This window comes from Lepidochelys olivacea (assembly GCF_965140295.1).
Source record: "Lepidochelys olivacea isolate rLepOli2 genome assembly, chromosome: 1".
In the NCBI taxonomy this organism is placed as follows: Eukaryota; Metazoa; Chordata; order Testudines; family Cheloniidae; genus Lepidochelys; species Lepidochelys olivacea.
The window spans coordinates 344889479-344916400 of record NC_140411.1 but is presented as its reverse complement, the minus strand read 5'-3'; positions in this window follow the sequence as shown (position 1 = coordinate 344916400).

Sequence of the window (26922 nt, the reverse complement as noted above, 5' to 3'; positions counted from 1 at the left end):
TGCCTCCGATCCATTTGCCTTGCTGTCCTCCTCCTCACTATGAGCCTCTTTCCTGAACTGCTGACAATTCCCTCATATATTTTGTGACGCTGAGAACTTTGTTCAAACTTCCAGTCAGTATTGCTGATAACAAGACCAAAGGCTCACGTGATGTCGAATGGTACGGTTCAGCAGAGCTGTGCTGATTGTTTGACTTGGCACAGACAGATCCACCCCTCTGGCTCTGGGGCTCTTCACACTAACAGCACCAAAAAGCTACATCCTCCCGGAGATATGAGTCTATGGCTGTCTGCAGCTCTTTGCGAGTAGTTATCACTCTCCTTTGACATATGCCTGACGGCTATTGTCGAACAAAAATACAGGTCCCCATTATCTCTGTTGGCTTGGTAGGAGCACTACAGGTGTCCGTACTCATCCCCGTGTGTCCTTTCTCTGATCCCATGACCTTCCTTTGGCCTTCTTGTTTTCACACTCTTGCCAGGTACGTGAACTTTTTTTTTAAGTGAATTGAAAAAAAAATCCCCCAAAATATAAAACAAAAATAACCCCCGCCAGCCAGAATAGTTGATAGCTGTAGAATATATTTAAAAATTTCCTTCATGGAAATTCCCTAGCACAGCATGGAGATTTCCTGGTGTATTAGACTCTTCTGTTTTTCAAGGCTGCAAGCAAAGAATGGAAATTTCCAATTACTGCATCAAAGGCTGCTGCTCTTCTCACCATCTACTTAGCCAGGGTCATCTGCTCCTATAGAATACCAAATAGTGCAAGGTAGCAACAGGGAGGATTTGATCAGTTGCACCATTTCCTGGACAAAACACAAGTGTTTCCTTTCCTGCTTGGGGAAGGGGAGTGAATCTAACAGACAGAGCAGGAGACTGGCAGTCAGGACTCCTAGGGCGTGATTCTCCATCGTGTCCAAGCAGAACTCAGATGGAGTAGAGAATGGGGACTGCAGGGATGGTCTAGAGCAGTGCTACTCAAAGTGGTAGTCCGCGGACCGGTGCTGGTCCGCGAGTCATCGGCTGCCAGTCTGCGCGCACATTGGGGAAAAAAATTGCCGGTCCCCCCCCATCAGATAGCTTGAGAAGCACTGGTCTAGAAGATAATACTTAGCCCAGGCTCAGTGCAGGGGACTAAAGGGCCTACTGAGGACCCTTCCCATCCTACATTTCTATGATTCCCTGATCTGGAGCTGAACAGCCCTGGGACAAGTTACATGGGACCCAGGAACTTTAGACTAATTGAGGTTTGGGCATAGCAAAGTTCCACTCCACCAAACAACCTTTCTGCCCCTGACATGTTCCCCCTCCTCCCCTTACACTTGGCTGCGTGTGGTGGGGGTGGGGAGGGATGTGGCACAGGAGGTGGTTATGCCACTTTTTCCACGTGGATACTAGTGGAGAGTTCCCTTATACAGGGGAAATTGTTTGCGATCCATCTCCAGCCACTTTAAGGTTACTTTGTACCACTTAACACAAAGTAGTCTTAGCAGACTGCAGAATCCTGCCTCTACTTCCAATTCCTAGCTCTGCGCCTCTAATTTGCTGCGTGACGCTGCACAAATCACATAATTCTGTATGCTTCAGTTTCCCCATCTCGTAAAGGTGGATGGATGATAGCTCCTACCAGGCAGTGTGCTGTGGGGCTTAATAAAGTCATGCTTGGAAAGTGGTTTGAAATTCTCAGAAAGGTACAGCATAAAATGCAAAGTAATACTGTTGTTGCAGGGGTAAGTTTCTGTGACAAGTCTTGATTCTGTATTGTGAGAAACATACACAATGATGCAGTTAATAGTAGATAGCTCAGCTCATCTGCCTTGATGTAAGCAGTGGGATTTAAATCGCTGCAATCTGAACACACATGAATCTTGGAAAAGCTAAGATTTGGATTTGGATCTGATATTTGCAGACTGGGTCTTTATCCTTATTTATAAATCTAACTCTGTGGTATTTTCAGAGGATCTCTTGCGGTAGTATCTATTCTGGATTCTGGTATCTACATAGTGTAGATATATAGTGTCTATTGTAGGTTCTGATCAATTACAGAAATAACATTAGCCATTACGTTTGGATCTGGAACCAGATCAGAATGTCACCAGAGCCTGCCAGAACAACAAATGCAAAACCTGCAGACATATCTCCACTGCTACGATGACCAATACCCCCCACAACACACCTTTCAACATCTGTGATTCTTACACATACCTATCACAACATGTGGTGTACCTAATCCAGTGCATCAAATGCCACAACAACTCTGTGGATGAAACCAATCATTAAGCTCGCGAATGAACTCACACAGGAAAATGATAAAAGACAAAAACACCCTATTAATGCACTATTAGTCCACTGAATGCATCCGATGAAGTGAGCTGTAGCTCATGAAAGCTTATGCTCAAATAAATTTGTTAGTCTCTAAGGTGCCACAAGACCTCCTTTTCTTTTTGTGAATACAGACTAACACGGCTGCTACTCTGAACCCTATTATCTGTGCGCCAACACTTTTCACAAAGTGATCACTCCATAAGTGACCTCTCAGTCCTCATCCTCAAAGGAAACCCACACAACACCTTCAACTATGAGCTTGGGCACTTACATTCAGAACTCTGCAAGACAAAAAACAATGGACTCAACCATGACACTGCTTTTATGGCTCATTACAACAATTTATAATACATCCTACTACCTGATAACCCTTAATTGCCCACTTCATTTTAAGTGGTCTCCTATAGCTTGTGTGAACCCATTTTGCTTAACAATCTAACCCTCAACTGTCTGCTTCATTTTAAATGGGCTCCGACAGCATGTGTGAACCCCTTATGCTTAACAAGCTGTCCCAACTTGCATTTAGCTCTGGTTACCTTCACCAAAGCTGCAGAAGAGCGCTGTGAAGTTTTCAAGCTTGTTCCTTCCACCAACAGAAGTTGGTCCAATAAAAAAAAAATTACCTCACCTATCTTATCTCTCTTATAGCCTGGGACCAACACAGCTACAACAACAGTGCTAACAATCTCTAACAGTAACACTTCGTATTTCCATATCCCCTGTCATCCAAGAATCTCAAAACATTTTATAGAGAGGAGTCAATGTCACCAGTCTCATTTTAGAAAGGGGAAAATTAAAGCCAACCAAGGTAACATGACTTGCCCCAACTCAGAGAGTAAATTGGTGGTAGAGGAGGGATTAGAATCCAGGTCTTCTGGCAACTTGCTCATACCACTCACAACACTGCCTTGCTTCCACAGCAAGCTTGTTTACTAATCCCCTCTTTCTGCTATCTTGAGCTGTGAATTTGCAGACTGAACTGGGCAGTCAGTTACTCCTCCCTTAAGCCAAGTGTGCGATGTTTGCTTCTGAAACCAGCTCAAGTGCTTTAGGCTCCTTTTTCGACTTTGTAGTCCTGGGTGATGCTTCTCTGACAGCAACCTGACTCAGAGCTCCACATGACTCACTCCATCTGTATCACCGACACACAGTTCATGCTTATTCAGTGCGTCTTGCTCATTTGCAAGATCAGGGTTCAGATGTTTTCCTCGCAGCAGCTTGAGCTGCTAGGGTCCAACAGGCCCACGTTATTTCCCTGAATCCTGTTGTATTTCCTTGCCAGCTGCTGCTGTAGAAAGCTCAATGACGGCAGCTGTTCTGAAAGTACTTGGCAACATGTAGGTTTGCTGCCGTCAGGATCAAGGACACCGGCTGCACCAGCAGCGAACTTGTGGGTTTGCAGCCTTCATTTTCCCTGCAATGTTCTTGGATTCCTTTTGGTGTGTGGGCTGTTTGGCCCCATTCTTACTGATAGTCAAATGGTTCCTTGTGAGTGTTCCGGCACAGTGGGAATAGCTACGTCATCTCCAGTTTGATCACAGGCTGATAAGGCAGGACATTCTTCAAACTGACTTGCCTCAGAAGGCATCTCCCTTGCTGGAAGTCTCCCTGCCCTGAATTCTAAAGGAAATGAATAATTGAGAAGAACAAGGTGGCAATAACAAGCCAGCCTTGTGCTCTATATGAGATCTCATAAACTAAATGAGATTGAGTCTACTTTGAACTTGGATGGGAGACCTACAAAGGAGAACCCAGGTACTTCAGGAAGAGGTGTTTATGAATCAGCAGGTGATGCTCTTCTCTCTTTGGCAGAATTGAACTACTGCCTTGCTTTGTGGGGGGGCACTAGAGGCAGGAAGGCCATGTGGTTGCAGAGGGAGAATTTGAAGATGTCGGGCTCTGTTCCCTGCCTTGTGAGCTCTGCTGGGTGACCATGGGCAAGACGCTTCCCCTCTCTGTGTCTCGGTTTCCTTTTCTGTAAAATTGGGTATAATAACTTTACACCTTTGTAAACTGTTCTGAGATCCTCAAGGAAAAGCATGACTATTATTCTTTGGATAAAATAATAAACTGAGGTCCTGATTTCTGGCCACAAAACACCAGGGGTCTTTCCTAGCCTTGCTATTTTTGGTTTAATCTGATGGCTGATCACTCTCTTTTGTGCCACAAATGTGCGTTGGGTATATTGCCAAGTCAATTAAATTCTTCAGCAATTTAAATGTCACTGAAATAGACTCCATAGGATAATACTTCCTTCGTCTACTTATCTATGCAGATTGTAAGCTCTTCAGCACAGGGAGTGGCTTACTATGGCTGTGTAAAGCACCTCGCACAGTGAGGCCCTGGTCTTTTTGTGGGGCTTTATTCACTCCTGTAATACAAATAACTGGTAATAATAAATAATGAAAAGGCCAGTTGGATCATTAGATCTGGCCCCTTACATTTTGAAGGCCTGTTGCTTATTTCATTCCTACTATATGTCTTATCTATGTTGTTCTTGTACCACATCAAACTTTTCAGCTAAACCTTGTACTTCCCAGTGCTACTTAGAGTTTACTGGGAGGAGCTATAATATTCTCCTGGCTATCCTGCAATGCAGTCAGTTACACTTTTTGGAGTAAGCAATAGGAGTGGCACATGAAATGGCAAAGATTGCTCCTGTAATGCTAGTAATTTATTGTGCAGGATTTTTTAATACGAGGCCCAAAAGATGATGCAATGTGGTGCTTCTTATAATTTCATTATATCATGTAGACAGAGGTCTGCTGGCTATAACAGGGTCTGGGAGCCAGAATCCTAGGGTGAAATTCTGCCCCTACTGAAGTCAATGGCAAATCTCCCATTGATTGCATTGGGGCCAGGATTTCACACCTCAAATCTATTGCTGGCACTGGTTTGCTGCGTGTCCCTAGCCAAATCCTCTCTGTGTCTAATCCAGGGGCAGGCAACCTAAGGCACGTGTGCCAAAGGCAGCACGCAAGCTGATTGTCAGTGGCACCCACACTGCCCAGGTGCTGGCCACCGGTCCGGGGGGGGCTCTGCGTTTTAATTTAATTTTAAATGAAGCTTCTTAAACATTTTAAAAACCTTATTTACTTTACACACAACAATAGTTTAGTTATATATTATAGACTTCTAGAAAGAGACCTTCTAAAAACGTTAAAATGTATGACTGGCACGCAAAACCTTAAATTAGAGTGAATCAATGAAGACTTGGCACACCACTTCTGAGAGGTTGCCGACCCCTGGTCTAATCTACAAACAGGGTACAAAAATACATCTGTCTCCCAGGGCTGCTCTGAAGCTAAACTCATCAATGTCTGGAAAGCGCTCTGAAATCCTCAGCTGAAAGGGGCAACGTACATTCAGAAGGTTATCACTGTTTTTTAATCTCCTGAATTTATGCCACTCTGTAAAGGCTAATAACAGACGAACATATTCCAAACCTATCCCGCATATTCTGCCCACAAAGAGCAACTACATGTGAGTGACGCCTCAGCTGTGGTGGCAGAGTTCTGCCATGTAGGATTATCTGTCTATTTTATGATACTGCCACCCATCTCCGTAGTGTCTGAGCACCTTCCACATCAAATCAATAGCCACAGAGAACTCCCTGGTAGATTCCTTGGCATCTCTGGCATGTCTCCCTTTGTGAGGCTGAGAACCCCACTTGGGGTGGGAGTTTTGGATGGAGGGGGTTTAGGGCTAGCCAGGGCTAGCCAGAGAGCGTTGTTTTTAGGATGGAAAGGCAAACGACCTGCCAATCAGTCTCATGCCAGCTCAACTCCCTGGTTCCAATGTTCTGTGCTCTTTGTCTCATGTGACATTCCAAGCATCACATTCCAGCACCTGAAGGAGTAACTGGGGATTTTAGGGACAAGAGAAGGGGTTCGGCAGCTGCTTTTATTCTCTCTGAAGACGCAGCGGGGCCTCTACGTGGGGTAGGCTAACCCTGGGTTTAGATGCTCCAATCCTTGAGGGAGGAACAGAGGAAGCACTTACACTTTCAGTACAAGAGCTAAAGCTGCGGGAATGGGTTTTCTCTGAGCTGGCTCACTAATGGGTCTTGGACTTGCCAAAGGGGCTGAGTTGAGCTGCACCTGGAAAGGTCTGGCCCACTTCCAAATGGCTTCCCAGTGAATCCAAAACATGCGGATATCATGGCTTGATCCAGAGAGGTGCTGAGCACCTTCACTGCTCCCGCCCCGCCCATTAAAATCAATGACATCATAGCTGCTCAGCAGCACCTAACAGAAACAGGTCCTATCTGGACAAGAGGCACTATCTTAATAGCACTCTGTGCCTATGTATTTCCAAAAAAGCAGTAGGCTAACATCTGCAATTTAAGGGGAAGGCCAGAAATAGCCTTTTTAAAAGGTGAAGGAGGATGAACTGCTGACAGATGGTCCGTGTGAGGCAGAGACCTCAGAAGAGAGCAGAACTAAGATCAGAGCAAAGAATCTGCAGAAGTGAGTGAGAGGCATTTGCTCTCCAGGATCTCACACATGCCCGATGGCACTGGGTCTCATTGTCAATGTGCTGTAGCACTAAGGAAGAGGACCAAAGGAACAGATGCTCTTGCATGGCTGGCTTTAGGATTTGTGGGACCCACACACAAAAAAGATCCCAGACTGCCAGAAGAGAAATCGGTGAATGAATTGAATCCTGATGCCAGGGTGGGAGACGGTCCTGGCCCATTTAGGTGCTGAGTTTATATCACCTTTGACAGGTTTCAGAGTAACAGCCGTGTTAGTCTGTATTCACAAAAAGAAAAGGAGTACTTGTGGCACCTTAGAGACTAACCAATTTATTTGAGCATGAGCTTCCGTGAGCTACAGCTCACTTCATCGGATGCATACCGTGGAAACTGCAGCAGACTTTATATACACACAGAGATCATGAAACAATACCTCCTCCCACCCCACTGTCCTGCTGGTAATAGCTTATCTAAAGTGATCATCAAGTTGGGCCATTTCCAGCACAAATCCAGGTTTTCTCACCCTCCACCCCCCCCACAAATTCACTCTCCTGCTGGTGATAGCCCATCCAAAGTGACAACTCTCTACACAATGTGCATGATAATCAAGTTGGGCTCTTTCCTGCACAAATCCAGGTTCTCTCACCCCCTCACATTGTAGGGAGAGTGGTCACTTTGGATGAGCTATTACCAGCAGGATAGTGAGTTTGTGTGTGTGGTTTTTGGGAGGGGGGTGAGGGGGTGAGAGAACCTAGATTTGTGCAGGAAATGGCCCAACTTGATTATCATACACATTGTGTAGAGAGTTGTCACTTTGGATGGGCTATCACCAGCAGGAGAGTGAATTTGTGTGTGGGGGGGTGGAGGGTGAGAAAACCTGGATTTGTGCTGGAAATGGCCCAACTTGATGATCACTTTAGATAAGCTATTACCAGCAGGACAGTGGGGTGGGAGGAGGTATTGTTTCATATTCTCTGTGTGTATATAAAGTCTGCTGCAGTTTCCACGGTATGCATCCGATGAAGTGAGCTGTAGCTCACGAAAGCTCATGCTCAAATAAATTGGTTAGTCTCTAAGGTGCCACAAGTACTCCTTTTCATATCACCTTTGGTGTCCTAAACAGGCACTCTCTCTGCTTGTCTTTAAAGCTGGTTCTGCATAATGTCTCCATTTAATCTGGTAATATGCACACCTCCTCTCTCTCAGGTAGCCTTAATTCAGAGGGAGTGACGCCTAGTGTTAGAGCAAGAGATTGTGAGCTAATATTACTGGAATCTATTCCCAGCTCTGCCACTGACTTCCTTTATGACCTTGGGCGGGTCATGTTTCCCTTTCTATGCCTCCATTTCCCCATATGTAAAACATGGATATTATCCTTATTGTGATAGTGCCTAGAAGCCCATGCTAGGGGCTGTACAGACACACAACAAAGAGCTGCTCCTAAGAGCTTATAATCCAATTACTGTACCTACTCCATAAAGGGTCTTTCTAAGACATCATCAGTTAGTATCTGCTAGGCACTTTGAATTCCTTCAGATAGAAAGTAGAAACAAAGGACAAACAGTTGTTATCTCTGACTTTTGTGGGTTAAAGTCAGATTCTTAATGTTATTTGAACTTAGTTTTACTGTCTTTACTGTCTTTGGTAGGATGGACTTGAATGCTACCAGGAGTTTGTAGTTTTCAATATTATTATCAGCCAAACAAAGGACACCCAGGCTTTTAGGAGTTCAGTGTTCAGGAGCGTTAGGCAAGTCCTAAATGGAAGAATTATTACTTGCATTCAAAGAAGCAGGCATGATGTTTCCAATTATTCTTCAATTCAGACAACAGCTAGCTGTTTTCGTTTACTGGAGCAGCAGTTGATTAGGAAAACAATATTGAATAAACTGCTGAAAAAGACTGTGTGAAAGTCAACAAATTTTTCTGACACAGCCCCAGCATTACTTCATAATGATACTGGCAAGTCAATAATAGGTACAGTAGAAATCAATAGGTCATAACATTGCAAATGAGCCAGAGAGCACAAAAAGTCCTTTCGGCAGAAGAAATAAATCTGTTTGTTCAAATAAGTAGCATTTATGACATGATATGAAAGTTCCAGAAGCAGACATTACTGCAAACAGAAAATGACACAGTTTGATAACCAGAGTCCCCGGAAAATATATAGGCAATCTTTTCTTTCTATATTTTTCAGCATCATAAAGGCAAAATATTAGAAACACAATCTAAGCCACAGGATTAGAAGCTAAAGGCTTTTATTGCCAAATGCAGCAGAAAGGGAATATGGTTCAGTGCTCATGAGATGGCACCGGGGAAAGCACTATCCCTGGGTCTGCCATTGGATCCTCTCTTCCCTGAAGGAGAATATTATATCATGTTCATACAACATCCTCTTGTAGAATTTACTCAGGAATTATGTCTTTTTTGGGTTTTTTTGCATCATCTTAGAAATTTCCTATAGAATTCTATAGGATATTCAACAACATATAGCAGGATCCCCTTTGCTATTAAATTTGATGGGATTTTACGGTATTTTCTAAAGAACCTTATTAATTTTTCATAGACCCTTGTTTATTTTATCCCTGTTGAATGCTAAAATTTTCCCCATAAAGGCAAATTGCATAAGATTTTTGCATTTGAATCTAATCTGGAAGCGGATCATCCACTGTCTGTTCTTTTCTAGTTCTTATACTGTACCCATCAGAACGTAAAAACAGGGTCAGACCAATGGCCTAGCTAGCCCCTTTATCCTGTCTTCTGACAGCAGTACCAGATGCTTCTGTCAGGAACTATAGGTCCTGAACCCTAGTCTACAGTGACCTGCTGATGAGTGTGGGAATAGGAACTGAACTCTAACAGAGCACCCAAGTACTGGGTGCTGATTGGTAGAATGCTGGGGCTCTTAATTGATTCACAGCTCCTATTTAAACCCAGTAGAAGAAGAGGAAGTGACCCATGCATCTGGGTTCACTCTGCTTTGGACAGCTGCCCCTGCAATACCTGCTCCTTCTGGTGATCTCTTGGTAACTCAACCCCAGCCTGGCTGCCTACTGACACCTGGTTTGTCCTCTGGCCTGTCTCGGACTCCGATCTCCTGGTAACTTGGCCCTGCCTGACTCCTGACTCTCAGTTTGCCCTCTCACCTGCTTCAGACTCTGACCTGCTGGTATCTGATCAAGCCTGACTCCCAACCACTAGGTCAGACCACCTACATCTCGGTCCTGACAGCTTCAGAGGGAATGAACACTACAGGGCAATTTCAAGTGATCCATCCTCTGTCTGCTCCCAGCTTCTGGCAGTTGGAGGCTTAGGGACATGGGGTTGAGTCCCTGACTACCCTGGCTAAGAGCCATTGGTGGAGCAACCCTCCATTAACTTATCTAGTTCTTTTTTTAGCGCAGTTACATTTTTGGCCCGCACCACATCCCTGGCAATGAGTTCCACAAGTTGACCGTGTTTTGCCTGAAGAAATGCTTACTTTTTTTGTGTTTAAACCTGCTGCCTATTAATTTCATTGGGTGACCTCCTAGTTCTTGTGATATGTGAAGGGGTAAATAACACTTCCCCATTCATTTTCACCACACTATTCATGATTTTATAGATCTCTATCATATCTCCTCTTAGTTGTCTCTCATCTAAGTACAATGTAAACTGGGCAATAGGAAATCTAAGAGGGGCATTTGAAGAGCAAACAATAAAAGACATTAGAATAAATGTCAAGAAATTCTTTAAATATATCAGAAACTGGAGACGTGTGAGAGAACTGGTGGGTCCACTGCACCAGCAAGGAATAAAGGGAACAATTAAAGAAAGAACTGATCTTTACTGCAACATTTTCTTTGCATCGGTCTTCAGCACAGAGGCTGGTGAAATATTTGCCTTGTGCCTTCTATGAGATATTGCCAGAGACAGAAGTATCCAAAAAGAAAGTGTTGGGAAAGAAATAATGGATAAATGAAAGAACAAGACGCTACTAGGGCCAGGTACGTCAGAACGCTTGGAGGTATGCAAACTTAATTATGAAGAGAATGAGCTGCTCATATAAGAGTGCAGTTTCTCATTAAAATCTGCTAATATGCCAGAGGACTGGAGCGAAGTGTAGCAGGTGTAGTCCCATGAGTAGTCCTGATGACTTCGTGGCACGGCCTACAGCGGTGGGTACTACACCCAGTACTAGGAGTAAGGCCGGGTCTACGCTAGGATTTTACAGCCCTATAGCTACATCTCTCAGGGATGCAAAAAAGTCCACATCCCTCAGAGATGTCGCTATACTGACCTAACTGCTCTGTAGACAGTGCGAGGTCAACGGAAGAATTCTTCCATCGACCTAGCGGTGGCGTCTCGGGGTGGTGGATTACCTGTGCCCACACAAGGACCTCTCCCGTCGGCATAGGCAGTGTCTACACTGAAGTGCTACAGGGGCACAGCTGCAGCATTTCACGTGTAGACAAGGCCTAAGTGCTTCTGGGATCAGCCTCAAGCTTTGCAGGGCTGTGGTAAAGCTGTGACAAAAGGTGTATGGGAACCCGCCCAGGAGCTTTTGCTGAGTATTGTTTTGGGCGGGCGTGTTTGTGCGTGGGAAGGCCCAACAGAAAAACCTGAGAAAGACACAGAGAGAGACAGCCCAAAGGAGCAGCTGAACGCATGGTGGATAACCATGGAAGAAACCTAGAGAGAGGTTTGGGTCAGGGTGCAGGCTGAAAGACTGTGCTTGGTGCTATGAGCAAAAGACTCTTTCTTGCTATTTGATTCCTTCTGTGTTCAGAGACTCAGGGTTTTATATATTCTCTGTGAATAAACAAAACTGCAGTCCAGAAATAGCTGACTCATCAATTTCTCCCCCTCACTGACTACACCCAGAATTTTTGGTTACCATGTGAGCCAAGAGGATCAACACTGGTGTCGGGAGCAGGGTTCAGTTTCCAAGGAGAGAAGCTGTGTGCTGGCATTGCTGTTGAACCAAGATGGAGGAAATGATGGCAGTGCCTGCAGAAATCAAAGATGGCCAAAAGGAATTGAAATAAGACTTAAAACAGGAGCTGGAGCCTTCACAAAAGAATTTAAAACAAGACGTGGAGACTTGACTTAAAAAGGAACTAATGCAGCATCTGGAGGATTTCCAGAAAGGGCTGAGGGTTGACTCACAGCTGGAGGTCAAATTTCTGTTGGGGCAACCATCACAAAGCATCCACAGAGGTTGGGGAGCCCAGCTGCAAAGCTCCCAGGCTGGAATGGAAAGCCAGATCAAGGAAGTGACCAGCAACCTGACTGTCATAAACCAGAAGCTTTTCATGAAATATTGGAGTCTGGCAAGCTTTAGCCAACTTGGAACATGCTAACAGAGATGAGCTGCAGCAAGGACTTAGGGAGTTGAAAATGCAGCTCCAGAAGGAAAACAAAAGGTCACAGATCACAGTGGAAGTCAGCCACCTGGATGAGGAACAGAGTCAGCTGGAGGACTTGGGTAAGATTGGACACTTACAATAGTTTTCTGTCCTGTTTGTAACCCCCAGAGGGGAGAGTTGGACTGCCCCCATTCAAATGCTGACAAAGGAAAAAGCTTCCTGGAAGGATTATTTGAATCCATTCAACATTATAGCTCAAATTAATGGCTGGGAGGAGGTACAGAAAGGGGGGTTGTTTGCAGTGAAAGCCTATCCCCCAGTCTGGGGAAACACCAAACGGAAGGGGAAAAGTTTGAAGGTACAAGGATCAGCCCCACAGGCTTAGTTTAGATCTGGGCAGTTGAACAACAATAATGGGACTTTGGCTACCGAGTGTGTAATAGGACTGTGATGTCTATATAGGGATAATTGACAAAGGTTTAAGCCTCTGTCATTGGACCAGACGTGCTAAACAGGCTAGGGAATAGAGGGTCCGAAACTGAACCACCTAACCGATCTCAGATGGGGATAGCAATATGGGGGCAAGGACGCCCATCTGAAAACTGGTTTGAAAACTGGATGGCTGGTATTTGAGCAAGAAATCTAGGTGGCTGAAATAATGGATGAGATCACTGGCTTGGATTTCATTATGACTAACAGCTATGTAATCTTTGCCAGGAAAGGTGTCTTACAAATTCAGTCTATGGAAATTCCCTTGAAAGATATGGCCCAGGTGAGACACATGGTTTGTATATAACTGGTTTGTAATGAAAGAAATTGCCCCACCCCCAGGGGCAGAAATCATTGTAACAGCTACATGCTGTGGTAACTCTCTAGCCAGGGAAAGATGAAGATGGTTGAAACCTGTTTTCTGAGACCTAGAGTCTTGGGAGATTCTTAGCTGCTAAAGATCTTGTGGATCTAAACCAAGAACTGATCCAAGTTTGTTTGCTGGAGGTTTCTAACAAGCAGCAAATGATAAAAACGGGAACTGTGGTTGTGAAATGTGAGCTGGTGGAGTTGGCAAATACTGGGATAGAGGAAAACTCCAAAGGGGAAGGAGGTGAAGGTGAGCTCACAGCGTTTCTACTGGACTTGTTCCAGCGCAGTCCTGTACATGAAAATGGGGAGCAACAGAAGATTCTCAGACGTCTTCTGATTAGGAATCAGGAGTCATTCTCCTGATCCAACAAATATGTATTGGTTGTACTGTACAAGATTGATACTGGGGGAGACTGACCCATTAAACAGCCACCTCACTGGTTACCAGTAGCAAAAAGGGAATAGGCACTACAGCCTATTGAGGAAATGTATCAGGAAGGCCTAACTCAGCCCCCAAGCCTCACCCCTGGTTCTGGCTATGAAAAAGGATGGCAGCAACAGATTCTGGACTATAGAAAATTCAGTTAAGTCACTTTAAAAGTTTCTTGTCCATTACCACAAATAGATGATATCCTGGACGCTGTCGAAGGTTCAGTCTGGTTTCCCATACTGGCTCTTAAAAGTGGGAATTGGCAAATGGAAGTGTATCCAAAAGACTGAGGGGAAAAACTGCTTTCACAGCAGGTCAAGGGTTGTGGCAATTAAAAGTGATGGCTTCTGGCTTGTGCAACGCACCAGCCACATTTGAGAGGCTAACGGAGAGGGTATTACATGACATGGCCCTTTCAGCCTGCATGTTATACCCAGATGATATCCTGCTGCATACTAAAACATTTATAATTGGTTGGTGATAAGCTGAAGGTGGCCAGTTTGAAACCGAACCCAAAGAAACGTGAGTTGTTTCAAAAAGAGGTAATTTACCTTGGGCACACAATTAGTGGAAATTCCCTCCTCATTGAGAAAAAGAAAATTGCGGCTTTACAGAGCTGGCCAACTTCCTAGACATGCAGAATTTTATAGGGCTCTGCTCCTATTACAGAAGGTTCATTTGTAGGTTTGTCAATATTTTAAACTCACTGCATAGGTTAGGTGAGAAAGTGAAACCATTTCAGAGATCAGCAGAGTGTGATGTCGCATTTTCAGAGTTGAAAACCACTCTGGTGATTGCTTCTGTCTTGGCTGATTGAAGCTTCAGAGCCCTTTTCATACTGGACACAGATGCAAGTGCTTACTTCTGGAGGACAGTATGAACACAAGGGACTTGAGAGGGTGTATTATAGCAAAAGGAACTCCTAGCAGAGGTTAAATATACAGAATGTTTTCATCCCTATTTGTATGGGAGGAAGTTTATGGTCAGGACACACAATGCTTCCCTGCAATGACTCTTTAGATTCAGGAATACTGAGGGACAGCATGCCACATAGTTGGAGAAACTGCAGTGCTACAATTTTACAATCACACACAGTCGTGGCCATAGGCATAGTACCACTGATGCCTTGTCCAGGCAGCCTTGTTGGACAGCTAACTGCAAAGCCAGTCCCAAGCAGGAGAGCAAGGAATTAGTTGCCCAAGGACATGTTGCTCCTCTCTTCCCTTGATTCAGAGATGCATCCATGTTCCCGGTTCATCCACTGGAACAATGGGGTCGGGTTGCAGGAATGGACCCGAGAGCAACTAAAAACTTCCAAATGAGAGGATCCCGATAAAAGGATAATGTGTGATTGGAAGACTCAACTGGAAAATGCAGTCACCCTGGAACATAGTGTCCCCTCAGAGCACCACAGTCAAAGCTTGCAGTTAAAGATGAAATATTCAATAGGAGATGGGTGAAACTAGCAGGTGATGGTACTGGTAGCAGCTGGTTGTACCAGATACACTGGAAAAAAGAGGGTATGAGATTGTCATAATCTTAAAACTGCTGGAAATTTAGGGGTTGCACAAACTTTAGCCAAGCTAAGGGAGAATTTCTATTGGGTAAAATGCAGGCAGAATGCAGAAAACTGGTTCAGAAAATTTAAGTTTGCATTGCAAAGAAGGGTTCCCCTAAAACTGGGTGAGCCCCTTTGCAGCATTATCTCATGGGGCACCAATGTTTGTTACAGGAGTTGGTGGGTGAAATTCCATGGCCTGAGTTGTGCAGGAGGTCAGACTAGACAATCATATTGGTCTCTTCTGACCTTAAAGTCTATGATTCTATGAATGGGGCACATTGTCATGGATGTCCTTTGGCCCTTGCCTGAGACAGACACTGGCAATCAATACTTGTTGGTAGCTATGGACTCCTCCACAAACTGCCCTGAGGCATACCCACTAAGAAATGAAGTGGCTGTGACAGTAGCAGAGGTCCCCGTGAATGAATTCTTTACCACATTTGGAGTTCCAGGTGAGTTACACATAGAGAAAGGGAGAAACTTTGAATCTGAAGTGTTTTAACAGGTGAGACTCCAGGGATCCGCAAAACTCGCTCCACTCCAACATGCCCACAATCTGATGGGGTGGTTTGCTGCAGTCATAGGTATTGAGGCCACTGATGTAGCCTCACTTGATTATTGCATCCCTAGACCAGCCAAGTCCAGTGTGGAGTCAAATAAGACAATGTCATGTAGTCTAGGGCGGATCTGCACCAGGTGGTAGGTGCTTGACTGGTGGGATCTGGAGGGCATGGACTACATGGTCAGTCTCTACTCTTGTTTGCCATAACTGAACTCTGGTCTGTTTGGGTGATAATGTTAGTGGTTTAATGATGAGGGAAAAAGGTTCTGTCATGACTTCAGTTAACTCAACATCAGTTATACAGCAGCTGTCTTGGATCTCTGCATCCCTTGTGCACTCTATTCTACTAGCAACTTCCCATCATATTTCAGGAGGAGCAATGCCTGGGAGGATGTAGAAGTGTTGATGTAGGTTGGCCTAAGGCATCCTGTAATACAGTGGCAGGCAGTGTTAAGTGCAGTGTCTACCTTCTTTGCATGGGGGCATGATCCCTCACTGCACAGGCATTTCAGCAGAGAAGTAATGGGGTCTAAATTAGCTGTTACCAGTCAAGAAAGAGATTTTTGAGTCATTGTAGATAGTTCTCTGGAATCAGCCACTCAATGTGCTGTGGTACATGGCAGAAAAAAAGCTAACAATGTTAGAAACTGGAAAGGGATAATAAGAAGACAGAATATATCACAATGCCACTCTATAAATTCATGATACGCCCACATCTTGAACAATACATGCAGGTCTGGTTGCTCCACTCAATAAACATATATTAGAAATGGAAAAAGTACAGAAAAGGGCAACAAAAATTATTGGGGGTATGGGACAGCTTCCATAGGAGGAGAGATTAAAAAGCCTGGGACCATTCAATTTAGAAAAGAGACAACAAGAGGGATACGACAGAGGTCTATAAAATCATGAATGGGGTGGAGAAAGTCAATAAGGAAGTGTTACTTACCCCTTCATGTAGCACAAGAACTAGGGATAGCCAGATTAAACTAAAAGACAAACATAAGGAAGTGCTTCTTAGCAGAATGCCCAGTCAACCTGTGGAACTAAGAATTAGATAAGTTCATGGAGTATAGCCAAGATGATCAAGGACACAATCCCTTGCTTTGGGTGTCCCTAAACCTCAGACTGCCAGAAGCAGAGAGTAGATGACAGGGATTGGATCACTCGATAATTGCCCTGTTCTGTTCATTCCCTCTGAAACTTCTGGCGCTGGTCCCTGTTGGCAGACAGGATACTGGACTAGATGAACTATTGGTCTGACCCAGTGTGGCCGTTCTTATGAGTAACAAAGTGCCAGTACTCTTGACAGCAGAATGGATGGGTCCAAGTTGGATGTAATCAGCTTGTTGACAATGTTGTTTTGTATGCTAATCTTGGCTTTAGTTTTCCTGATGTAGGCACTAAAGAAGAGTGTACAGTCAAGAGTAACCCTGAGGTATATGAGATTTATGGAATGATAAGTGTCGTCCTAAGCCAGCGGACGTTAAATTCACATTTGGTCTCTCAATATGTTTTTTTAAGATGGAATGCATGACTTATGTCTTTGCTGGGTTTGCATGCAGCTGGTTGGCTGAATAGTACTTATCTAGGGTCCCAAGTCCATTCACCAGAGTACTCGCCAATATGCCAATCTCCTTGTGCTGTGTGGTGATGCATGGGTCATCTGCATAAATAAAGCACCTTGTGCTGTGGTTGCTTGGCTGGTCATTTAAATGTTGAACAATGTGGGTGCTAAGACACTACCTTGTGGGAGACCACTCTTCTGTCATTGCCATCAGCTCTGTTTCCCACAAAAGTTTGCAAAGAATCTTCTGTTCTCCAGTATGGTCTGTATTAGCTCTGTGAAGTGGTGGATCTTCATAACCACTACCTTGGCAAGGAGCCCACGATAATTGACTGCATTGTGTGCAGCTGAGAGATCAACAAACACCACTGCCATAATATTTTGAAGCTGTGGTGGTGGTGTGCTATGAGCTGGGTGAAACCTTGTTATAGGTTGAGTTAAAACCCCATTGAGATTAATAGGTGTGATCTCACCCTTCATTAAGGTAGCTGTAAGCATAAGTCTCCATCTAAGACAAAAGGCGTGTCTGAAGCTGCCCAGGAGCTTTTGCTGAGTATTGTTTTGTGTGTGTGGTGGGAGGAGGGGGCCTAGCCCCGGAAGAAACCTGAGGAGAGGTTTTGGGGTCAGGGTTGCAGGCTGAAAAGAGCATTCTCAATGCTGTGAGCATAAGAAGCTGTTTCCTGCTATTTGATTCCTGCCGCATTCAGAGACACGGTTCTTTGTACATTCTTTGTGAATAAACAAAACTGCATCTGTCTTCACTACAAAGGTTAATGGTGACCAGATACTCAATGCAATTAATATTAACAACAAGGAAGAAGGAACACCAACCAAAATAGGGAAAGAACAGGTGAAGAAATGTTTTAATAAGTCAGATGTATTCAAGTTGGCAGGGCCTGATGAAATTCATCCTACAATACTTACGCAATCTCAGAATTGTTAGTAATTATCCCAGAGAACTTATGGAGCATGCATGAGGTCCCAGAGGACTGGGGAAAGGCAAATATAGTTCCTATCTTTAAAAAGGGGAACAAAGAGGACCCAGGGAATTGTATACCAGTTAGCCTAACTTTGGTACCTGGAAAAATACTGGAACAAATTATTAAACAATCAATTTGTAAGCACCAGGAGGAAACAGGGTTACAAGGAATAGCAAGCATGGATTTGTCAAGAACAAATCAGCCTCATTTCCTTTTTTGACAGGGTTACTGACCTAGTGGAGAGGGGAAAGCAGTAGATGTGATATACCTTGATTTTTAGTAAGGCTTTTGACATGGTCCTAAATGACATTGCCATACATAAATAAGGGAAATGTGGTCTAGATGAAATTACTATGAGCTGGGTACACAACTGGCTGAAAGACTGCTCAAAGAGTAGTTATCAATGGTCTGCTGTCAAACTGGGAGGGCATATCCAGTGGAGTCCCATAGGGGTCAGTTTGGGGACCAGTACTAGTCCATCTCTTCATTAATGACTTGGATAATGGAGTGGAGAGTATGCTTATAAAATACGCAGATGAAACCAATCTGGGAGGGGTTGCAAGCACTTTGGAGAACAGGATTAGAATTCAAAATGACTTTGACAAATTAGATAATTGGTCTGAAATGAACAAGATGAAATTCCTTAAAGACAAATGCAAAGTATTTCGCTTAAGGAGAAGAAAAAATCCAGTGCAACTACACAACGAGGAATATTTGGTTAGATGGTAGTAGTGCTGAAAAGGATCCGATGGTTATAGTGGATCACAAATTGAATGTGAGTCAACACCGTGTTGCAGTTGTGAAAAAAGGTTAATATAATTCCGGGGTGTATTAACAGGACTGTTGTATGTAAGACATGGGAGGTAATTGTCCTGCTCTACTCAGCACAGGTGAGGTCTTAGTGGGAGTACTGTGTCCAGCTCTGAGCATCACACTTCAGGAAAGATGTGGATAAGCTGGAGAGAGTCAAAAGGAGAGCAACAAAAATGAAAAAAGGTTTACAAAACCTGACTTATGAGGAAAGGTTAAAAACACTGGGCATGTTTAGTCTTGAGAAAAGAAGACTGAGGGGGGGACCTGAGAAGTCTTCAAATAGGTTAAGGGCTGTTATAAAGAGGTGATCAATTGTTCTCCATGTCCGCTGAAGGTAGGACAAAAAGTAATGGGATTACTTTGCAGCAAGGGAGATTTAGGTTAGATATTAGCAAAAACTTTCCAGCTCTAAGGGTTCCAGTCATGCTCTGGAACAGGTTTCCAAGGGAGCTTGTGGAATCTGAATAATTGGAGGTTTCTAAGAAGTTTAATTGGTCATGCATCAGCACTGAACTAGACCTCTTGAGGTCCCTTCCAGGCCCTCATTTCTATGAAATACCTGAGTGTCACCGATTTCTCCTCCAAACTGGAACAACCTACTAAACCCTGAAGTTTTGGCTAGCCGCTTGGGTCAAAAGGGGCAAAGTAGCACCACAAAATGAACAAATAACAGGTGAAAGTCACACTCTGCATTTTGCATACAATAATAAACAAACGATCAAATGAAAGGTTTCAGAGTAACAGCCGTGTTAGTCTGTATTCGCAAAAAGAAAAGGAGTACTTGTGGCACCTTAGAGGCTAACCAATTTATTTGAGCATAAGTTTCGTGAGCTACAGCTCACTTCATCGGATGCATACTGTGGAAAGTGTAGAAGATCTTCTTATACACACAAAGCATGAAAAAATACCTCCCCCCACCCCACTCTCCTGCTGGTAATAGCTTATCTAAAGTGACCACTCTCCTTACAATGTGTATGATAATCAAGGTGGGCCATTTCCAGCACAAATCCAGGGTTTAACAAGAACGTCTGGGGGGAGGGGTAGAAAAAACAAGGGGAAATAGGTTACCTTGCATAATGACTTAGCCACTCCCAGTCTCTATTCAAGCCTAAGTTAATTGTATCCAATTTGCAAATGAATTCCAATTCAGCAGTCTCTCGCTGGAGTCTGGATTTGACGTTTTTTTGTTGTAATATCGCAACTTTCGTGTCTGTAATCGCGTGACCAGAGAGATTGAAGTGTTCTCCAACTGGTTTATGAATGTTATAATTCTTGACATCTGATTTGTGTCCATTTATTCTTTTACGTAGAGACTGTCCGGTTTGACCAATGTACATGGTGGAGGGGCATTGCTGGCACATGATGGCATGTATCACATTGGTGGATGTGCAGGTGAATGAGCCTCTGATAGTGTGGCTGATGTGATTAGGCCCTGTGATGGTGTCCCCTGAATAGATGTAGATCTTCTACACGTTCCACAGTATGCATCTGATGAAGTGAGCTGTAGCTCACGAAAGCTTTTGATCAAATGGAAATCTTCTTGTACCTTTTTATCCCATCACGTTAGCTACATGGTGTGTGTTTAGATTGTAGAAGCCCCTCGTGCATAGTTGGGTGCTGTATTTAAAAAAAAATCACAACAATGAAAGGCTTGAAGTGTGCCAGGCAGTGACAGCCTATAATAAAAGGAGCTGTAGAGCTGTCCTGTCCCAGGGGAGCGCTAGGAGTCAGGTCCCAGGTAGTGAGAGGCTGCGCCCTTGCGACTGTACTACGTTGTGGGGTGTAGTTTTCTCACCCTGGCACTGCTGCTCACCCACAATCCTGGCTCCTTCCTGTCTCATTAGGTGCACTATTCACCTCTTGGGGAATAGGGAGGGAGCATTTCCTGTGCTCTCTGGGGTAAGAACTGTAAATCTCCCTGGCCATGTATGTGGACCATATAAACAAAAATAGGAGTGAAAACCCCATACCCTCCCTCCCGCCCCCCCGCATACACAGGGCTCCGCATGAAGGGCTAGTCAGAACCAGTCCCAAAGTGAATTCAATGTTGTTAATACATAGCTTGTATATGGTGCCTATCAGTGAATCTCAAAGCACTTATCTATGGAAATTCTATCACCATCTTATAGTGGTTGTTTTAATAATCTAATGTGTTGCTAGTAACCCAAGTAAAGAGTTTGTTTATTTTTTAAACATATATGTCCGGCCTGAGTGTCCCTTTAATGCACATACAGTGTAAATGAATTCCCCTCTGAAGTCTGGAGACAGGGGTCACATGCACAAAAAGGAAATGCAATACACTTAGGATGCTATCCCAAGACACTGCTGCTGTCATTCGTCCACATGGTCAAGATGTGAAGGACAGGCTAACCATCCAGCAGTTGGACTGTCTGACACCAGTATCATTTAATTTTGCATTTCATAATCTCCATTGCACATTCTAAAGAAATGATTTTTGTAGATTAATCTACCAGTTGCAAAAAAAGGTAGATTTGCACACAATTTAAGATGTAAATGATGGAAATGTACTGGATGGTCGTTTTGGAAGTACTGCAGGATAGCAAGAAATGAGAAAGAAGAATAGATTCCAGAAGAGTTCCAATGGAATTTAAGTCCAAGAGTGTTCTGCAACACTTTATCTCTAAAATGTCATGATGTACTGGCCTCAAAGCATGGAGAACAAACTCTTCATCTAGTACAATTATTTTAGGAACCTTGCATCATAAACAGCGTGTGTGCCAAAATGAAAACGTAGCATGGGAAAGCATTTCTCATTGAAGCCTGCATCTCCTCCCAAACATTTATGTGACGATATGCAAAACACACGGGGGTCAGAACCCTAGGTTTAAACGCAGCGCAAGGCCCTTGCAACAAAAGACTGGCAGCAGTGTAGGCTGTGACAGTGGAAAGAGATTGCTCCCTTCCGTGCACAAAGGGGCTCGTTGATGGCCCCAGAATGGGCAGTGTTGGCAAGGAAGGGTGCGTGGTTAAGGTAGGCAGGGATGTGCCGTTTGGGTTAATTCCCCTCAGTAGCCTCCATCCACTTGTTTCTGCTGGAGTCCTGGCTGCAAACTACAGTAAAGCTGCCTTCCACACTGCTGGAAAACCCACAGAGGATAGTATGAATATTCTCTGGAGCACAGGGGTATTAACTGATTAAGGGAGGGATAGATTATAACTCCCTATAACAACTTCTATGAATCTGGCCCTGAGTTTTAAATGAACCTGTTCTCCCTCTTTAGGCATTTCGTTAGGCCTCAGCTTTGCAGCAGAACTGTCTCAATGCAGCTTTGGTGAGAGTGGGTTCCTGAAGAATTCCAGACCATTCTCACCAGGTATTGCAGAGTCATTAGCTTTTGAGGTGGGTAGGCTTCAAATCTAGCTGGAAAGCAGGGGGAGGGGTGTCATTTCTTCCTCTTGCAAAAGAGCTGAAGCTAAAACCCTAAACAGAATACTTGACAATGCTCTGAAATTTTATTGCAAGGAGCCTTTGTTCAGTGGCTTACTCTCTGGGACAGCCACTCAGAACGCAGCAGGGAAGGGAATTGTTGACTGGCACATAAATGTCTAAATGTTTTCCCATTTTTCATAAAAATTGGGGTTTGATCAAAAATTTTCTGACAGCCCTAGGCACCAGCAGCACTGTCTTATCACTGTCAACTGAGTGGGATGGGGGCAGTCTAACCTAGTGGTTGGAGCAGGCATCAGGCTTAGTGGTCGGAGCAGGCATCAGGCCCCAAGGACTAGAGTCAGAGCAGAGTCAGTAGTCAGGAGCCAAAGCCAAGGGTCAAACTGGAGGTCAGGAACTGGAGCAAGCAGGGTAGTGGGCAAGGAGGAGTTCAAGGCAGGGGCAGGACAGAGCCCAGGCTGGATGCAAGATAGAAGCGGGAGAAGCAAGCTAAAACAGGCTCAGGCATAGTGGTGAGCATGAGCCTGCTGCTGGCTTAAGAGTCAGCCTGCTGGCCCCTGCAGCTGATCAGGCGGCATGGCCAATCAGTCAGCCTGCTGCAGGCCAGCTGTACTGATGAGGCTGCCAGGAGATTAGCTCTGCTGCAGGCCCTCGTCCTGCCAGTCACTCAGCTCATTTCAATCAAGAGACAACAAGAAGAAGAACTTCAGAGCATGCCTCACATGTAATCACACTGTAAACCTCCCCCTCTCACCCCCCCACCGGCACTTCCTTCCTGGGTTACTTGGGAGCAGGCAACACTTGCCTGGGTGCCTAATATTGGTGACAGTAAAGGAGATCTTGAGTATTCCAGTGGTGATGTTGGATAGATGGGAATCTTCTATCCACCCTTCTGCTGCCATCCTTTTACTTATAAGGAAATTAATCTTGGTGGTCCCTTTACATACAGACACTGGCATGCTTTGGAAACTTCCAAGAATAAACCTGAGCTAATCTATGCAGTGGGTCTAACCCCAAAAGCACCCATTATAAACTCTATACAAACAATATACTGTTAGACTAGGGTTAACACACATTTACTTAACAATTTAGAAAAACATGCTACAACAGATTGAGATTAATTAAAATGTCACAACCGCTTTAGGTCAGGAGGGGATGCAGCGATAAATCAATTAATAAATGCAGTTTACAGTAGTAAATAAAGCTTAACCAACTTACATTTATACTGCTACCAGTTGCCCCATTCCTGAGCGTGCTCGCCCCTTAATTTCAGAGTTCTAGATGCTTACGTGGGCACACTTGGAGATTTGAAGCCAGGGACAGCGCTCTGTTAGTGTGGTACAGTAGTCCAGCCAAGGCGACAAGGGCAGAGCAATTTGAACTGGGGATTGTTTCAAGCTGCACAGCCCCTCTGAAGAAGGGAGCTGTTGTAACCAGAGGTTAGCAACCAGGGATCCCCGTTAGCCAGTAAGACCACATCTTCTCTTCTCAGCTTCCAAGTGTCTTTGCTATCCCCCTTCCCCAGCAAGCCCTTTCCCAAACAACAAAGATGGTGTTTACTCACTGCCATCCCTGCAGGCCAACCTCAGTCAGTTCTGGGCACAGCAACAGCCTTTGCCCTGGCTCCCACAAAGCCCAGCAATAGCCTTGTTGCCTCCCTGCTTGCCCGAAGCCCCAGCAGGTTCTCAACAGCAGCTTAGCAGTAGCTCCTGGCTTGGACAGAGCTCTAACAAACAAACAATCTCCCCTCCTCTGACCAGGGGCCGGTAACACAGTCTCAGCTCCCAACTCAGACCAGGGGACTACAGCAGAGCAGAGGGCTGGTGTCCCGCTTGGACGGCGCTCTGACCAGATTCACAGTCACTCAGCAATGGCTCTTTTTTTCTTTTTTAAACACGCACAAAATGGAGCCCACCACATGCTGCCTCTACCTCCAAAATGAGATTCCCTGCTCCCCTGGAAATCCACTCAGGATCTTCCCATCTGGCACAGGGAGTGCAAACAACATGTCTTGTTTAGGCCTTTCATTTTTCCTTTTTTTTGCCCTGAGTTTTCTGCCTTGAAATTCTGGCCATCCACACACAGAATCATAGAAGATTAGGGTTGGAAGAGACCTCCAACCCTGATGTATAACATCAGGTTACATTGTGCTTTGACATTTACACTGTAGGTCCCATTTCTGCAATGTGTTGCACATGGGCCCTGAGCCCTCATGGAGCCCCACTTACTTCATCGGGGCTCCATGGGGAGTCTGCCTTTGCGCAACAAGTTGCAGAGTCAGCGCCTTCATTTGGGAAATATGAGGTTATATAATGGCTATCATGGACACATGTAGGTCAGATTAGATTACATTAGATGGGGCAGATAGTCCAGGGGATCGTAAACTCTGGCAACATGGACGCTTAGAATTTCAGCTCAACTCTTGTATTGGGGCCAAGGATTGCAGACCTGGGATGTGGGAGTATTTGGGAAGTGTCCCCCCACCCCACCCCACCCCACTGCAGGTAATCTGAATCAGCATGCATTCTGGGAAATAAGGGATCACTCCAACCACAACAGAAATGCAGCCACTTCAAGATGACAAATAGCAGCTCTTGAACAGCATATAACAACATTGTACAACAGTTCAGGCCAGAAGGTGAAAAATAATATGGCATCCAAGTCCATTTAGAGCTGTAGGGGGAACATAGGCAGACAAAACATTACCTGCATCTGCTAAAGTCAATGGGAGTTCTACCATCAACGCCATTGGAAGCAGGCTCAATCATTTCGTATCAGTTGTCATTTGGCCAGCACACTGCAATTAGCAAGCCTACTCTAGTATGCAGCCTACTCCGATATGCCCTGGGATCTTTAATAGCCACAAATGGTCAAGTACTTTGCTTTTACATCTCATCGGAAAGGCAGCTCCTCTAGCAACTCAGCATACCTTGAAAGAATGCTGAGACCTTGGTTCAGTGCTGACTCAGAGGGAAGCGTGCCACCTCACTCAGGCCCAAACCCTCAGAGATATTGAGCTGCCTAACTTTCATTGATTTCAATGGAAGTCAGGCACCTAAATATCTTTAAGGATCTGGGCCATTGCCACCTGCTAAATCTCATCATTGCTATCTGCAGCACCTTGATATTACTGCAAGGTTTCCCAAGCAATTACTGAACTAGCCAGAACCCCTTTAAGTTGTACAGTGTGACAGGATCACAATACAGAATGCTATAGATGCAACTGGAGGGGTAAGGTCGGAACGAGAGCAAAACAAATCCAGTCAGCCCCTGGACTTCAGTTTTGTCTGACCTTTCCCCCCTTCTTGCATTCTTCATTGTCTTTAATCTATTTCATTCACACATTTGGTGCTCAACAAATAAATATTATAGCTAATAATGTGATCAGGCTGTGTGCAATGTGCTACATTTTAGAGCTGTGTGATAAACTGCATTTATCGCATGCCTCTGACAGCCCCACTTGGATTTTTCCCATTAATCCATCTGTGCTAAACCTCATTCTAAAATTTCAGACCTCTGAGAAGCATGGGGGGGGGGGAAAGGGGGGAGAAATCAGTCTGCCACAAACATGTTTCCTCTTTCCCCCAAAGATAGACGATCCCTCCTGAAATTACACATCTCCAAGGCCCAGGATGTCAGTACTCAGTCCTGGACCAGAGAAGAATATAAAGGTGTGATGCCATGTGACCCATAAAGAAAAGGGAGCCTTATGTCCGGTATGCTCCTCACACGCACACCACAAACTAAAGTGAGCTCCTTTTTAAAACCCAGGCGCCCTGATTAGCCTGTTTTAATTGATTCTAGCAGCTTCTTGATTGGCTGCAGGCGTTCTAATCATCCTGTCTTAATTGTCTCCAGAAGGTTACTGATTGTTCTGGAACCTTCCCTGTTACCTTACCCAGGGAAAAGGGACCTACTTAGCCTGGGGCTAATATATCTGCCTTCTATTACGCTCCTGTAGCCATCTGGCCCGACCCTATCACAAAACCATAAGAACGTAAGAATGGCCATACTGGGTCAGACCAATGATCCATCTAGCCCAGTATCCTGTCTTCCAACAATGGCTGGTGCCAGGTGCTTCAGAGGGAATGAACAAAAAGGGCAATTATTGAGTGATCCATTCTCTGTTGTCCAGTCCCAGCTTCTTGCAGTCAGAAGTTTAGGAACACCCAGAGCATGGGGTTGCATCCTTGACCATCTTGGCTAATACCCATTGAAGGACCTGTCCTCCATGAACTTCTCTCTTTCTTTTTTTAACCCAGTTATACTTTTGACCTTCACAATGTCTCCTGGCAATGAGTTCCACAGATTTACTGTGTGTTGTTTGAAGAAGTACTTCCTTATGTTTGTGTTAGATCTGCTATTAATTTCATTGGGTGATCCCTGGTTCTTGTGTTATGCAAAGGTATAAATAGTACTTCTCAATTCACATTCTCCATACCATTCATTATTTTATAGACCTTTATCCTTTCTCCCCTTAGTCAGCTGTTTTTTAAGATGAACAGTCCCAGTCTTTTCAATCTCTCCTCGTATGGAAGATATCCCATACCCCTAATCATTTTTATTACCCTTCACTGTACTTTTTCCA